Source organism: Ursus arctos, unplaced genomic scaffold (assembly GCF_023065955.2).
Source record: "Ursus arctos isolate Adak ecotype North America unplaced genomic scaffold, UrsArc2.0 scaffold_16, whole genome shotgun sequence".
Classification (NCBI taxonomy): Eukaryota; Metazoa; Chordata; class Mammalia; order Carnivora; family Ursidae; genus Ursus; species Ursus arctos.
Window position 1 is genome coordinate 57,519,864 of NW_026622830.1, and position 15,498 is coordinate 57,535,361.

General features: G+C 46.4%; 1 protein-coding gene across 13 annotated transcripts in view; it reads right to left on the bottom strand.

Moving 5' to 3' along the window:
- LOC125282996 (ral guanine nucleotide dissociation stimulator-like) overlaps positions 1-15,498 on the bottom strand; it is a 601,545-nt gene that overhangs the window by 340,456 nt on the left and 245,591 nt on the right. For 12 of the 13 annotated variants that reach the window (XM_057312976.1, XM_057312974.1, XM_057312968.1 and 9 more), the window contains exon 10: positions 15,390-15,487. The exons of the other annotated variant lie outside the window; for it this stretch is intronic. The gene's annotated coding sequence lies outside the window, so the exon portion shown is untranslated. The remainder of the gene's footprint in view (positions 1-15,389; positions 15,488-15,498) is intronic. 13 annotated transcript variants of the gene reach the window in all.

A 15,498-nucleotide genomic window follows, 5' to 3' on the forward strand; every position in this document is an offset into this window, starting at 1 on the left:
GTAAAAAACATGGAATGAAATTCTTATTATTTGTAACTGATATATTATACCTGAAAATCCAAGAGAACCAACTGCAAAAACTACTAGAAACAATATGATGACATAAGTTACTGCTTGAAAAATCAGTAAGTACAGGGGCACCTGGGTGGCTCAGTCGGCTAAGCATCTGCCTTGGGGTTAGGTCATGATCCCAGGATCCCAAGATCAAGCCCCACATTGCATGGGGCTCCCTGCTCGGCAGGAAGCCTGCTTCTTCCTCCCCCTCTGCCTACCACTCCCCCTACTTGTGCTCCTCTCTCTCTAATAAATAAATAAAATAAAAATTAGTAAAGTACAATAATAAAAATATGTAATATAAGAAAGGGTCCTATTTTCAACAACAAAAAAGATCAACTAGGAATAAATTTAAGAAATGTACAGGATTTTTACACAAACCTTTTAAAGACATTTCTGAGACAACTGGAGAAATGTGTATGTAGATTGGATATTAGATTAAATTAGTACTAGGCAATAAATTGTTAATTTTGATAAATATAAAAAAGTTTTGATAAATATAGCAATGAGGTTATATATATTTCAAAAGTCTCTATTTGTTCCAGTTCCCAAGTTATACTCTGAAGTAGTTACGAATAAAATCATTTGTTTTAAAACATTCTAGCCCCCCACCCTACAAAGAAATGGAGGGAAGAGGGACAAATGATTCAAGATTGGCAACACATGGCAAACTGTTTAAAAAGACGTGATGGATACATCCAGGTTCATGATATTCTCGTCCCTACTTTTGTGTATTTGAAAATGTGCACAATAGGACCCAAACAAAGGCAGGTACTGAGAGACTCAAAGGTACACAACAGGCTTATAAAAACACACAAAAATTGCCACCTAACAATTAGAAATGCAAATTAAAGCTACAAATCAGATGTCATTTTCATCAATCAAATAGAAAAAAGATCCAAATATTTGGTGATATTCAGTATTTGGTGGAAAGGAAGTAACTGACCTGCTGGGGAAAAGTATCCATCAGTACTTTGGAGGACTCCTTGGCCTCACCTTTCAAAATTATAAACACATACTCCGTGGCCCAGCAATTCACTTCTTAGGAATTTATTCTAGAGATACTAATTCAATAAGTATTTTCTGCCACCTACTATGGCCATACACTAGAGACAGAAAAGTGGAGGAAACAAGGCCCCTGCTCTCATAGGGTTCCATTATTGTAGGGGAGGAGAGAACCAATAAAGCCAATTAAGTACACGGACAATTGCAAGGTCAAGGGAGATAAGTGTGATGAAAAAAGCAAACAGAATAAGGGTGTTGGGAGTGGCAAGAAGTCTATTTTGGATGGGCCTCTCTGAGGACGTGACAGTTGGGCAGAGACCTGGGTGAAGAAGAAAACAAAGGAGAAGAATGACCAGGAGAACATTCCAAGAAATAGGGAAGGAAACCACGGAGTAACACATACATTTGGCTTTCCTGCCCTCTGCTTCTCTTTTTATTCCCTAACAGTCTTTCGTTCCTCCAAAGGATATGAGCACCTCTTGAATGTCTTTCTTTGTCCTGATACAAAAATGAAAATAAACGTATCTTTGAAATACAATACATCTTTCGAGGAAGGTGCCAGGCCAGCACTGTTTCCCCAAACACTATTGTGCCTAATAATTTCATTTCTTCAAAGGAAGAATTCCCAAACTTATCTAGGTGTAATGCCAAACCTGTTTACAAAAGTACATTCAAGCTAGAATTAGTTTCACAAAAGATATTGACCAGTTACTAGATAATTTTATAGAAAAAAAAAAATACTGTCACTCCCTGCCCTTCTGGCAAGAATGTGAACCACTGACTTAGAGAAGACTATAGTTTAATTTCATAACCTTTTAAGCAATGAGGTTGAAATGTTGAAGTGTCTATTTGGATAAATGTTTCTATTTATTTGATAAATATTTCTATTTATCCAAATATTCATTTTCAATTTCATGATCTTTTAGACAATGATACTGATATTTTTAGAGACTATTTTAATAAATATTTAACACTGAAGTGGCCAGTGTCAATTAAGGGCATTCCAGTTGACCCCAAAAGAAACGACTCTGCAACAACACCTGAGAACATTACATACTAACCTGTTCAAAACCGTGAAACACCCAGACTTCAAACTTGCCATGAATGATATGTTCTGTGAACAGCCAGATTAATTACAAAGCTAGCATATGGAGAGATCTGTCCCTGTGAAATACACTGTCTTAATTCTGAAATCAGCTTTACCTGGATGCATTCATCTCCTATTCAGAGAACGCAAAAAAAACTAAGACTTCCAGCTTCTACAGAGATTCCTAAGGAGACAACTCAGTGTAATCCAATTTCAAGCACCATTAGCCATCTGCACAAGCAAGACAGGTTTCCCTCCAACAGCTGACCATGCGGTGTACCCCTGGACACATCACACCACTGAACCTTCCCCCAAAGGTCCAGCAGAGAATGCCACTTCTGACAACTAGTTAACCGAGAAAAAATTACCAAAGTGAGAAACCGGGAAAAGGTAAGCTTCCGCACACGCCAGCCCAGCAAGAGGGGCGCTCAGTTTTGAGTTCTATGCAGATCTGAGGCCAAGAATCCCAACGCTCTCTGGCTCTGGAGCTTGTCTTTCCACGTCCCACCTCTTACGCGTCCAGGACCCTCACAAGGGACGCCCCCCACGCCCTCCTCTACTCTCCAACGTAGGGTCGTAATTGCCCCCTGCTCCCAGCCCCTGGGAAAGACGCTGGTCCAGCCGGTCGAGGACGGGGTACCACTGGCTCACCTGGGAAGGGTAAGGGCACGGGGCTAGGCGCCGCGGAGGGCCAGAAAAGGACACCAGGGGAGGGAAGGGGACAGTCGGGGGCCCTCCCGCAGGCAGCTATCTGGGGAAAGGATGCCCACGGGCGGCACCAGCGGGCCAGGTGAGGAAGAAGGATGGAGAAGAACTGGAAGAGGGCACGAGAGAATGCAGGGTAGACGTGGGGCGCTCCTGCAGGCAAGAAACTTATGGAGGGGCGGGGGGCTTAAGGGCTGCCTCCGGGCCAGGTAGGGGGCCCCGCCCCTGCGCCCTGCCTCCCCTGCCCAGCGCCCGCTTCATGCCCGCGTCCGCGGCGCAGCGCGGCTCTGCCGGCCCCTTGCCCGCCACCGCAGGTTCGGCTTCAGGCGGCAGTCGGCGTCCAGCTCCGCGGCGGCTGAGCCGGACGAGGACGAGCCCGAGGCGGCGCAGCGCTCATGCTCCAAGGCGACGGGCTCCGTCCGCTTCCTCATCCCGCAGCCGACAGGGCCAGCCGCCGACGGCGTCCGCGGACCTCGCCCGCCCGCCCGCGCTGCAGTCGCCGCGACTCGCAGGAGCAGCTGCCGCCCGGAGCCCGCAGCCCCTCACATCCCAGCCCCAGGCCGCGGCGCCCGACTCTACCGACCCGCGCCTGGGACCAGGTCGGCCGCGCCTGCCAATCAGCGCCGGGCTCCCACCGGCCCCGCCCCCTCCATGCTTCCGCCGGGAGCGCGCCCAGCGTCCCCAGCGCTGACCTGCCCCCATTTTGGAGAAGGGCAGGCGAAGCCTCATACACCATGCACACAGTATGACAGGAAACCCCTGGGCAGGCAGAACTGAACTGAGGGGGCGAACACAGCAGTTGTCAGGGGTCAGGGTGAGAATGGCAGCAGGGGCTGCGGCAGGGACTGTGAATACTAAGGACATGAAGGAACCTTTGGGGGAAATGATAATGGTCTATGTCTCAATAAGTGTTTGGGTTGCAAAGGTGGATGCATTTGCCACAGTTCAGTGAATGTATACTTGAGTTATGTGCAGCTGGTATAGAAATTTTACACTGAAAGAAAAATACGCTAAACAAACAATGAACTCTATCTAGTAAACAATACGCACGCTGAAACACATAGGGTGAGGTATGCTGATATCTGCACTTTGAAATACAGCCTAAAAAATAAAATGGATTACTATATGGAGAAATGGATAATTGGTTATTTACGTGAGAAAGCAAGAATAATAACACATGATAGGTAAAATCCAGGGGGTGGAGGAGTCTATGGATGTTAACCATAAATTTTTACAACTTTGACATTTGTTTGAAAATTACCATAATGAAACATTGGGTACAAAAATAAAGATGAAGCTAGATTTCAGAAGAAAAGAATAATAAGACAAAAGGGAGAGTGAGCCTTCCGAAATGGTTACATGAAGACAATGGAGCAATTTCTTCCATAGATCATTATAAAAATCAGACAATATCACTAAAACCAACCATCTGAAGGAACTGGAAAATGACCAAAGGCAGGCAAGCACTTGAGAAGAAGTTACTGTCAGAACTGTCCCTGCATCTGGTACAAACCAGGGAGTGTTTGTCACTTTCCTGCCTGGCAATACTGTGAGCCCCAACTCTGGGAGGGCAGGACTGCAGCCCTACCGTACCACCTTAATGCTCAGCACACTGGCTATAAATTTAAGGGGGAAATTTTGGAAACAAGAGGGCTGCAAAATGCTGAGCTCCAAGGCTGAATATAAATACACTGCCCAAATCCCTGGCAGACAGTGAAATGTGCATAGGCAGGACAACCCAGGAAGCCCAGAGGCACACACCAGAGGTGAAGGCTCTCCCCTGAACAATGGAGTTACCCCAGGACATCTGCCAGTTTGCTGCTCCTCTGACTAAACGTGCTTCCCAACCCAGGGCGAGCTCTAGTGGCAGAAAGCAAAAGTCTTACTGGCGTGAGGTCTCAGAAGAAAGAAATGGGGGCTGGAGGACCAACTGATATGTAAAGGAGGGATGCTGGAAGCAGGGGAACCCCAAGATAAACCCCCAAATCTGAGAATACATTCTACTCCAACCTTTGACTAACCATCGAAGTAGAAAGGTGCATGTGAGACTGCGAAAGAGAAGAGAAGAGAAGGGAAGAAAATGCATCAACTGGAAGCCAATGAAACTGATCGGAGACTCCTCGGCTCCTACGAGCACAACAAGATGTTTGCATCTGGAGCAGAGCTGCACAAGCACGTGCACACACACAGGAAGCGCTGGGAAGCAGTAATACCTGGCAGCAAAGGAGCACACCTCCCACTCAGATCCCGGCCTCTAAATTCCATCTCCCACCAAAAGGAACCAGGGAATCTTGGAGAAATAGCTGATTGCACCACAGGGGCAGAGAAACTACAGGAAATGCTGGGAGTATCTTACTGTGCCAAAAGGAAGGTCGTGCTCAGAAAAGAATGGGGACGTGTCAAAACAACACAGGAGATGATTTGGAAAACCAAATCAGGGGGCATTCCAGCATCAAAATGAATGAGAGTTAAGGACTATAAGCCCCTGAATCAAACAAGAATCCGTGAAGTACTAGTGGGTGAACAACTGAGTGAGTCAACAAAGGAGGGGAAACTCTCCTTAAGGGAGAATGCCAGCTGACAGGTGAGAAGAACAGCGTCCCCACTGCACGACTACCTAGTAATAACTAGTTCAAGCAAGAATCATCCGTGGGGGCGCCAAACGATCAGTTTAAAAGCTCAAAACGTCACAGAGCCTCAAATATTTCCCTATAGATTTCCTCATTCATTACAAAGGATAAACGCTAATTTTAGAGAGCAGACACTAGGCAGATGCCGCCCTAACTTGATCACCTGAGATCAGTAATTCTCAAATTTTAGAATACATCAAAATCATTTTTTGGGCTTGTTAAAAACATAGACTCAAGCCCTAAGTTTCTGACTTAGCAGGTCAGGAGTAGGGTCCAAGAATCTGCAGCCCCACAAATTCCTAGATGTTAACCTCACCAGTAACAGAACAAGCCGGTATCATGTGCCATCCTGAGACGAATAATGGATATGAGAAATGATATGATGCCCTGAGAAAGGCACAGCACCACTTCTCTGATAGCCTGGCCCCCAAAATGCGTAATCTGAGTTTAATCATGAGAAAACATCACAGGAACCCAAACGGAAGAAAGACCTACAAAACAATTAGAACAGTCTCCATGATGGAGAAAGGCTGAGAAACATATCCAGACTAAAAAGACCATAGAAACATCAATAAATACTACATGTAATTCTAGACTGGGTCCTGTATGGGGGGAAAACTACTGTAATTAACAGAGCAACTGTGAATATGGACTGTAAACTACAGAATGGCCCATGTTAAATTTGCCAATTTGATAACTATACTGATTATTTTGGGCTATGTAAAAAGTCCTTGTGTTTTTTTTTTTTTTTTTTAAGATTTTATTTATTTATTTGACAGAGAGAGACAGCAAGAGAGAGAACACAAGCAGGGGGAGTGTGAGGGGAGAAGCAGGCTCCCAGCAGAGCAGAGAGCCCGATGCAGGGCTCGATCCCTAGACCCTGGGATCATCACCTGAGCCGAAGGCAGACGCTTAATGGCTGAGCCACCCAGGCGCCCCAAAAGTCCTTGTTCTTGGTAAATACTTACTGAAGTACCTAAGAGTAAAGGGCGTGAAGTGTGCAACTTACTCTCTTCCAGTGTGTGAAAATAAATGTGCCACATGTACTTCTATATCCAGAGGTGGGGGGAGGGGGCCATGCAGGCAATGTCACAAAATGTTAACAACTGGTCAATCTAGGTGAAGGGTATTTGGAAGTTGCCTATACTACTTACAACTTTTCCATAAAAACACACAAGGCTTCATTTTAAAACAAAACAAACAACAACAAAAACAAGGAGTAGCAAATTAGAAAGGGTGGTGGAAGGGCGTTCAGAGGCTGCCCGCCACACAGCCTGATATTGAGGAAAATGGCAGAAGTGGGGCCACCACACGCTGAAAATGACAGGTGTTCGTACTGAGGATCCTGAGTCATCCAGAAAAGCCCCAAAGGAGTTTAATATCTTTTAGTACATTTTGTTTAAGATGACCCGTTAAGTCCCTTTTGAACCACAGAAGAAAACAAACACACTTTTCAAACTTCATGCTCCACATCTGTTTTTCTTCTATTCTACAAATACAACTTCTCAGTGGAACAGCGAGTCACACTGTAAGCTGTTCGCAGACATCCCCCCACGCGGGCGGGCTGTCCAGCGGCACACACCACTCACACTGGGACCCACACAGCGCCCCTGCGGCGGCACGGTGACAACTGCAGCAGGACAGCCACCTGGCGGACAGCAGCTGGAAAGGTCGCCAGTTGTAAGAAGCATCCCAGCAGGGGCCAAACCCTCAAAACCAGTCAGCGCACAGATTCCCACAGCAAAACACAGGGACAGTCAGACGAGAACAAACGCAAGGCAGAACAGCCTACTCCTTCTGTTCCCAAACACGACGGTCACGGAGGCCGTTAGCGCATATTGACTACGTGATGACCATTCAGAGGACAAGGTTACCAGAGACAGTGAAGCCAGCGCCCAGACCCCAGAGCAGCGCACGGGATAAGCAAACATAAAGCAGCTCAGGAAGGGCCTCTTACACTGCATCTTACTGTATCAGATTCCATTATAACCACACACGGCAATATCCTCTGATCGCAAAATAAGGAAGACCTCATCATTTAAATGAATGGCCTTCTTATTGTCTATAGTCAAATTTTGATTTTTAAATGAAAAGTAAATACACAACTTTCCACTCTAATCCCCCTCCCTGCCCACTGTTGTGGCTTTGCTAAGAAGGGTTTATTAGGAAAAAATGCTGAATGACTGCTCTGCAGGGCATCGCAAAGCACCACATACTAATAACAAGCGACCCTCTTACATACTGTGAAGAGACCTGACTCGCAACTACAATGAAGCCTTACGTTTAGTGAAGCTAACTTGTATTATTTTCTGTGTACATTCTTAGGTCTAGCGGTTTGAAATATAATCATACCCTACAGTTACAGCTGATTAAAGACAGAGCTGAAGACTGTATAAGTTTGTCATGAATCAAAGAAAACATTTTTTATTAATTTTTAAAGCTAGTAAAACTATTTTTCTCCACAGCTACAAGAGCTTGAACATGGAAGGAATCTTAAAATAATTTAACTGATAAAACATCTTTTATTTATGCTAATTACGTGACATCCATACTACATAACCATGTTATACAAAAACAAACCACATTATAAAGCCTTCAGGTCGTGAATAAGAATATAAAAATCAACCAAAGACTCCAAGATCCTATGTTTTCACAAAGTGTCTGTGCTACAATCTATTTCATTTAAACTTTCAGGATACCTAATCCAGAAAAATTAAATTTAATCCACTGGAAAGAAAAAGGGAGCTCAAGCGTGGGTATAAATGTGTGTGCCTGTGTGTGTGTAATACCTACGTGTGTATATACATAAGTCATCCACCTTTTTTTGGGTTTGGCTTATTGAGGTAAAATTTACATACAGTAAAACACTGTTCGCTGGGTTCTGACTGACACAGTCAGTGTATGACCACCATCACAGGGCAGACATGGCCTACTTCCATGTCTCACGCCCTCCTGTACTCAGTCCTCTCCTCCCCTAGCCTCAGCCCCCGGCAACCACTGATCCAATCTGTTCCCATAGTTTTGCCTTTATCCGAATGTTATCAGGGTGGAACCACAGTTGTACAGAGCTCTGTGTTTGCCCGTAACAGAACGCTCTGGACGCGCTCCTGTTTTGCTGAGGATGTCAGCAGTCAGTACCTCTGTGTTGCTGTACAAGGACTGCCCCACCGCACAGGTGCACCGCAACCTGTTCACGCATTTCCCACCTGACGGACCTCCGAGTTATTCTCTATCTTCAGTAAATAGGAATAAAGCTGCTATAAGCAATCACATGCAGGCCTTTGTGTAGAGATAAATTTGCATGTCTCTTGGGTAAAGGCCTTCATGTAGGACTGCTGGATCGTATGAAAAGTATATATTCAAGTTTATAAGAAACTGCCAAACTACTTTTTCAAAGTGGTTATAACACTTTGCATCCCCACCAGCAAAGCGCGATGTAGTTCTAGCTGTCCCACAGCCCTGCACCTGGGCACTGTCCCCTTCTGCTGCCTTGTTTTGTGGGAATGGGAGGCATTCTCACAGGACTGCAGCGCTACCCACTGCGGCTGTCACGGGCACTTCCCTAATGAGGGATGACGGGGAGCGTCTTTTTGTGTGCATGTTGTTATCCACAGGAAATGGATGAAGTAGCTACTCAAAGCTTCTCGCCATTTTTTCAGTTGAATTTTTTGCTGAGACACCTATCCTTTTTAATAGACAGTTTATCAAAGAAGAAATGATGGAAAGTTTGTCTATTTTGTTAAAGCACTTAGAATTCATGAGCAGGAGACACAAATCTAACATGTTTCCTTGCCATCGCCACTCCCAACGCCCCACTTGCCCCTCCCCCCGTGGCAGATAGCTATGATATGCCAAGGCAGGTAGAAAGAAAGAAACATCCTCTCTCCCCCTTAGTCAGAGTGTAAGAATCACAGGAAAAGCTGCCTGCCTACTACTAGGGTCAGAAACAGACCTATTTTCCCATTTTTACAAGTATGGGATGAATCCATAATCTTTCTTCAGTATGAGCAGAAACACCAATGACGGGGAACCACGTGCAATGGTTGACAACACTAGTGACAACGCATTCCGACGTGGCGGAAGCACGGCTGGCACGTGACAATACTGAGGGTCTGCAGACCGCTCGGTGGGCGGCAGCCCTCCCCCTCTCTATCACAGGCAGAGCCCGCACACAGGAGCACCACGTGCACTTCAGAGCAAGGGCTAAGCTTTCATGTAAAGGAACAGGAGAGCCTGCCACCACCACGTGGAGCCTCGGGCTGACTGGTATCTGGCTCCGGGCTCTCCTCTGCAGCGTGGGGACAGTAATCACTACCTTGTTATTATAAACACTACACACAACTCAACACACACGACGAATGACACACATAAACGGCAGGTATCACAATTCTGACGACTTCCCTCACGTAGAATTCCTGAATCACAAACGTAACTACTATTGGCAAGATAAAGGGTGTCCTGCGCAAAGCCTGGAGCATAAAGCAGAACCTTCAGGAAGCAGGTAACATTTGGACACGGTGGACCCACTGAACTAAACACAGGCTCCTGACCGTCCATGAGAATAGCCAGGCACCCACATAAAAGGTGCAGCACATTTACGTAAAAGGTGCCCTGGAGTTGGCAGTCCTGAAAGGCACTTACGGACTTTATTTCCTATAATCCCGCCTCAGCATTTCAAACTGCACGATGCTTCTTTTCAAAAGAAGCCAATCCACTCACTCTTGGTTCTGCACCAACTCGTTCCCGAGTTCGCGACGGGCCTCCCTAACTGGGCCACGGAGACAGGGCTGCGCTTGCCCGCCTCCGCGACACCGCGGCCTCCCTGCACACCATCCTGCGCATCCAGCTAGACACAGAGCAGCCTCTGAAACGTCCTGTGGTCGCTCATCCTGCTCCCGCCTGACGACCGCAGCGGGGGGCTGCACTGGTCACTCCTGCACGATGACTGGCTGGGCCGCCTCAGTGACGGGATATCCATAAAGATGTTTCCATGAACAAATACATGGAATCAACAGTTTAAGATGATCTCTTGGATTTAAGTGTCTTGATATATCCTATGCGAAGGTTTTAAGAAAATATTAAAATTTATGACAGGGGCCCCTGGCTGGCTCAGTCAGTAGAGTGTACGACTCTTGACCTCGGGGTTGTAAGTTTGAGCGCCACACTGGGTGTACAGATTACTTAAAAAATAAAATCTTTCAAAAAATAAAAAATTTACGACATGTTTAACGATCTGAATGTCACATTTTCCATGGAAATCTATTTAAAGGTCTTAAAGGAAGAGTCAGTAACTAAGTTAACATGGACCACCTAGCGAGGCGCCACAATACAGGCTTTGTAGGTTAACAAAAAGTAACCGATCTCGTCCCGCTCTGCTTTTTCTCACCTTCTCCACCTGGAATGCCTTTCCCCAACTACTGCGAGCCCCACTCACCATGCCCGGACCTGCTCCCTCAGGAGGACACCGTCCCCCTCCCTCTGAGCTCCCCATCACTGTCATCCCCATCAGGATTCTCTACCTGGTCTCGCCTAGTGCTGCAGGATCTGCCCTACGCACCTCAACCCTGCTACCATGGGAGAGTAACCTGTCCAGCATGCAAGAAAACAGATGTCCCTGGGGGTGAAGACAGAAGGAATACACATGAGCCGATGGCAAATTTTATTAAGAGGCCCTACTGTCAGGGAGAGTGAGAACTCTTAAGAATATCAAGGAAACAGGGGCGCCTGGGTGGCGCAGTCGTTAAGCGTCTGCCTTCGGCTCAGGGCGTGATCCCGGCATTGTGGGATCGAGCCCCACATCAGGCTCCTCCGTTATGAGCCTGCTTCTTCCTCTCCCACTCCCCCTGCTTGTGTTCCCTCTCTTGCTGGCTGTCTATCTCTGTCAAATAAATAAATAAAATCTTTAAAAAAAAAAATATCAAGCAAACAGAAAAAAAAAGTGGCACTTGTTAAGCTCAAGAAAACAGGAAAACAGAAAGTGGAACTAAAAGGGAATATAATCATGCTACATTCACCAGCTCAGTAGTGAGCAACATTAACAAAGTCAAAACAATTCACCAAATTATGGCTCTAAACAAAAATTGTGCTACAACTATGTGGGGAAAGATGGGAGTTCAAAATGTAACTTTTTCTAAAAGTGACGCATCGATGGCCCTGCCTCTACATAGATATTGCTGGGAACCGTGGACAGAAATGCTACAAGAAACAGATAAGCAGGATTCCAGGCAGCTCTGGGAGGCGGATGGTGGAGGCAGGACAGGAGCCCGCCGGGTTCTGCATGAATCATTCAACACTGTTTTACTTTTGAACACATGCACGTACCACCCTCTGATAGAAGTGAAATTTCTAAGTAAGAAAAAGAAACAGATTCTCTAACAGAAGCACTTCCAGCAGGACATAAGCGTTTTCCTACAACTTTTCAACCACGCTACCCCTTTCCCCCTTCAACAGTGTCTCTCCACCCTCAGGACGCAGGGCAGCTGAGGACAGCGTGCATGGCCTGAGACCTGGCGTCAGCCTGCCGGCTCCGTACTCTTGAGAAAGCTACTGTAAGCTCTGAACCTGACCTTTCCCCGCCCGGGACATAAAAACACCACCACGGACCTCAGGGACCCGGCTGCGTTGCTCTGCACCCAGACGGTGAGTAAGTGTGAGGATGACCGTACACCCTGGACCTAAGTCACCCAGATGCAATCTGTCTCACTACCCTCTCCCCCTTCACACCACCGTCCAGGCGGGCTTTCATTCTGACCACGCCCCCACACTGCGCCGAGCACTTGCCAGAGTGTCCTCCAAGTCGCCACACCCGAAGGCCAAACCTCAGTCCTCATCATGACCTTTCCTGACACTTCAGAGAGTTGATCACATCCTCCTCCTGGACACTTCTTCCCTTCTTCCCATGGTGCCAGTGCTTGTGGTCTTCTTCAACCTGCTCTGTGCCAAACACTGCTCATGTTCGTCCTTGAGCACTTGATGGCAGAGTGACCCGAGGCTCAGGCTTGCTTGTCTTCTCTGTGCTCACTCCCTCGGTGACCACAGACCGTCACTGCGTTGTCATGGCCACTTCCAGCTCAGACTTCTCTTCCAAGCACCAAATGCCTATTTACAACTGCCTACATGACATCTCTACTTGGATCCCGAACAGAATCACAAACTTAAAATGCCTACAGTGAGCTCCCCATCTGCCCCTCTAAACCAAGTTCCACCCACAGCCTTCCCCCCATCTAGCTGCCCAGGCCAAGAGCCTTCTAGTCAACTCAACTCCTCCCTTTGTCCTCACACCCCTTATCCAATCTGTCAGCAAATCCTACTGCTTCTACCTTTGAAATACATCCAAGGCCCAACTGCTTCTCACCACCTCCAGTTTTCCTGCTCCAATCCCAGCCTCCGCTGCTGCTCACCTGGTTCCCTGAACAGCGTGCCGACAACCTCCTGGTTGTCCTCTACTCTCCCCCACCCTCCAACCCCCACCACCAGTGTCTATTCCCAACACACTAGCCTTTCACACCTCAGCCGAATCTCAAGGCCCAACACTGAGGGAGGGACAGCTGCCCTCCGGAGCCGACAGCCAGCACCGCCTTACCCTAGCGACTCTTTGTTTGGACAAACAGCCCCAGAACCTCACAGGTCAATCTATGTCGATTGTTCTCAGCTGCCCTGACGCTAAATAAGCCATCTTTATTCACCAAATGGGGGGTTTCAGATGGGTCTCCGGGCAACCTTCCTTTCTGTCTACTGCCTCCCCACACCCCATTAACCCTGAAAATAATCTCCATACATATTTCAGCAATTCAACTCCTCCAAAACTTTGCTTTGCTTTCCTAGAATTCTGATTGTAAAACACCTCCATCCCAAGTTCTGCCTTAAGAATGCAACAGCCCAAAACAAATCAAGAACCAAGACCCTGATCTGTCCTGCAGGGGCTCAAGTGGACCAGGGCACTCAGGTACATCAAGGAACCCGGGTCTCAGAGGAACACCATTAAGTCGATGCTGTACAAAGCCAGGCTTACTCGTGTGGCCTCACCAGTTGTCCAGAATTGGGGGAAACAATTATAGAAACACTGGTTATAAGGTTATTTTCCTGGGTTTACATATTTTCAAACAGGGGGTAAGGGGAGGGGAGGGCCAAACTAGAAGCAGCAGATTATATCCTGGTGCTCAAAGTTCCAGTGAGCCAAGAACGGGCTCTCAGTTCCCTGTCAGGCCTTCGTTCCGCTGCACATCACATTAAGAAGAAAAATTTTGTGTAACTTCTGCTAAATATGAAACTGTCTTGGGCTCTACCATGATGAACGATTTTTAATAGCTAATGCTGATGAAAAGTTATACTTGATATTCTCCCTCTTGTTTGGATCCACTAAGAAAAGAGAACTTATTTTGTGGCAAGCATTAAACACTACTTCATCCAGCGTTTAGTGAAAACTACCCATGGGTCAAGCAGAAAACATGCAGAAACAAAATAACAAAATCTTTGCCCTTAAAGATGCAGAAACAGACTTGTACCCAATAAATATAGCCCACTGGTACAGGAAGAAACATCGAAATGTGCAGGGAGGGTGGGGAGGAGACAAGGGATGTAAACAGCTGGGCATGGCCTTCTCCAAAAGACAGCAGAGTCACACCTGGCACAGCACACAGAACAGGTGCCTCTCGTAGCCAAGAAAGGGTAGAAGGAATCAGAGAAAAGGAGCAAGACTTCCAGGCCTTACTTGGAAACTGAAACTTCGTGACACAATTTTCCTTCCCTTCCCTAATACCTAATCCTGGCAGAAACAAAAGTGGGTTTGGAGGAGAAAGGAGAACAAAGGAGGAAAGTGAACTGACCCCCAGAAGGAAATGGAAAAACAATCCAGGGTCCTGCCCCTTGGACATCTAAGACAAAGACACTTGCCAAAGTCAAATTCAACGTAATTATAAATGATTCTGAATTCTGAATCCATGAAGTCTAAGTTTATGGGGCTTTTACACCAAAGCAATGTATTGCTAAAATCTTACCAATGCTAATACCACAAGACAGATTGATGAATCTTCTATCAACGATCTGTCCTCGATTTACCACTAGGCCTACCAGAAAGAGCAGTCTTTGGAAATAAGACAAACTGGAATAGAATCTCAATTCTATAACCTCCCAACTGTGGAGTGCAGCACAAGTGCCAAGGTTACAAATTAACAAATCACAAATAACCCAATCTCTGGGGCTTAGTTTTCCTCTCATTAAAGTGGGGGAACTGCCACCGAATAGCAATTGCTAACATTTGTGAATGCTGAGCACATTTCACATTTCTTATGGCATCTTCACCACAACCCTGGGAGAGCGGTCCCATCACCAGCACCCTTTGTCAGAGGAAAGAGCTAGGTTTAAGTAGTCAGTGAAGAGTTCGCATGGAGAGAGAGCTAGGTTTCGGTAGTTAGTGAAGTTAGTAAGTAAGCAGCCAAGACAACATCTGAATCCAGAGCCCCTAAGAATAAAACACGAGTAAAAAGCACAGGCTCCAAAGCCAGACTGAGTCTGAATCCCAGCTTTGCTTTTTACTAACTTAGTAACCTTTAACCTCTGTTTCAGTTATGCAAATGTGAAACAGGGTCAAAGGGTAGCCTCATTCAGGGGATTACTGCCAGAGACTCACAGAGGAGCTGGATGGCCCAGTGCTGATCCTGTTGGGCCACTCTTCTAGGGCACATGCTGCTACTGTCACAACTATCAGGGACAGGACTGTCATCCTGCCTGCCTCTCTCCACACATAAAAGGCACTAAACAACTAATATTTCTTCCCTCACCTACTCTGCAAAATCAACTAGCTTTTATTTGTTTCTAGTATATGTCAAAGAAACCTTAAGACAGATGAAAGAAAAATCAAAACAAAAGGAAAAACCAAAACACAAATGTAGCAAGAGAATTATACTCACAGTTCTGAAGGCCACGGTAACTCTGTGAAGAAATCAAACGTGGGTTTAAAGGAAATGCTCCCGGTTTCTCTTTCCTCTTTCCATAGTCCTCAGAGAACCTGACAAGGAG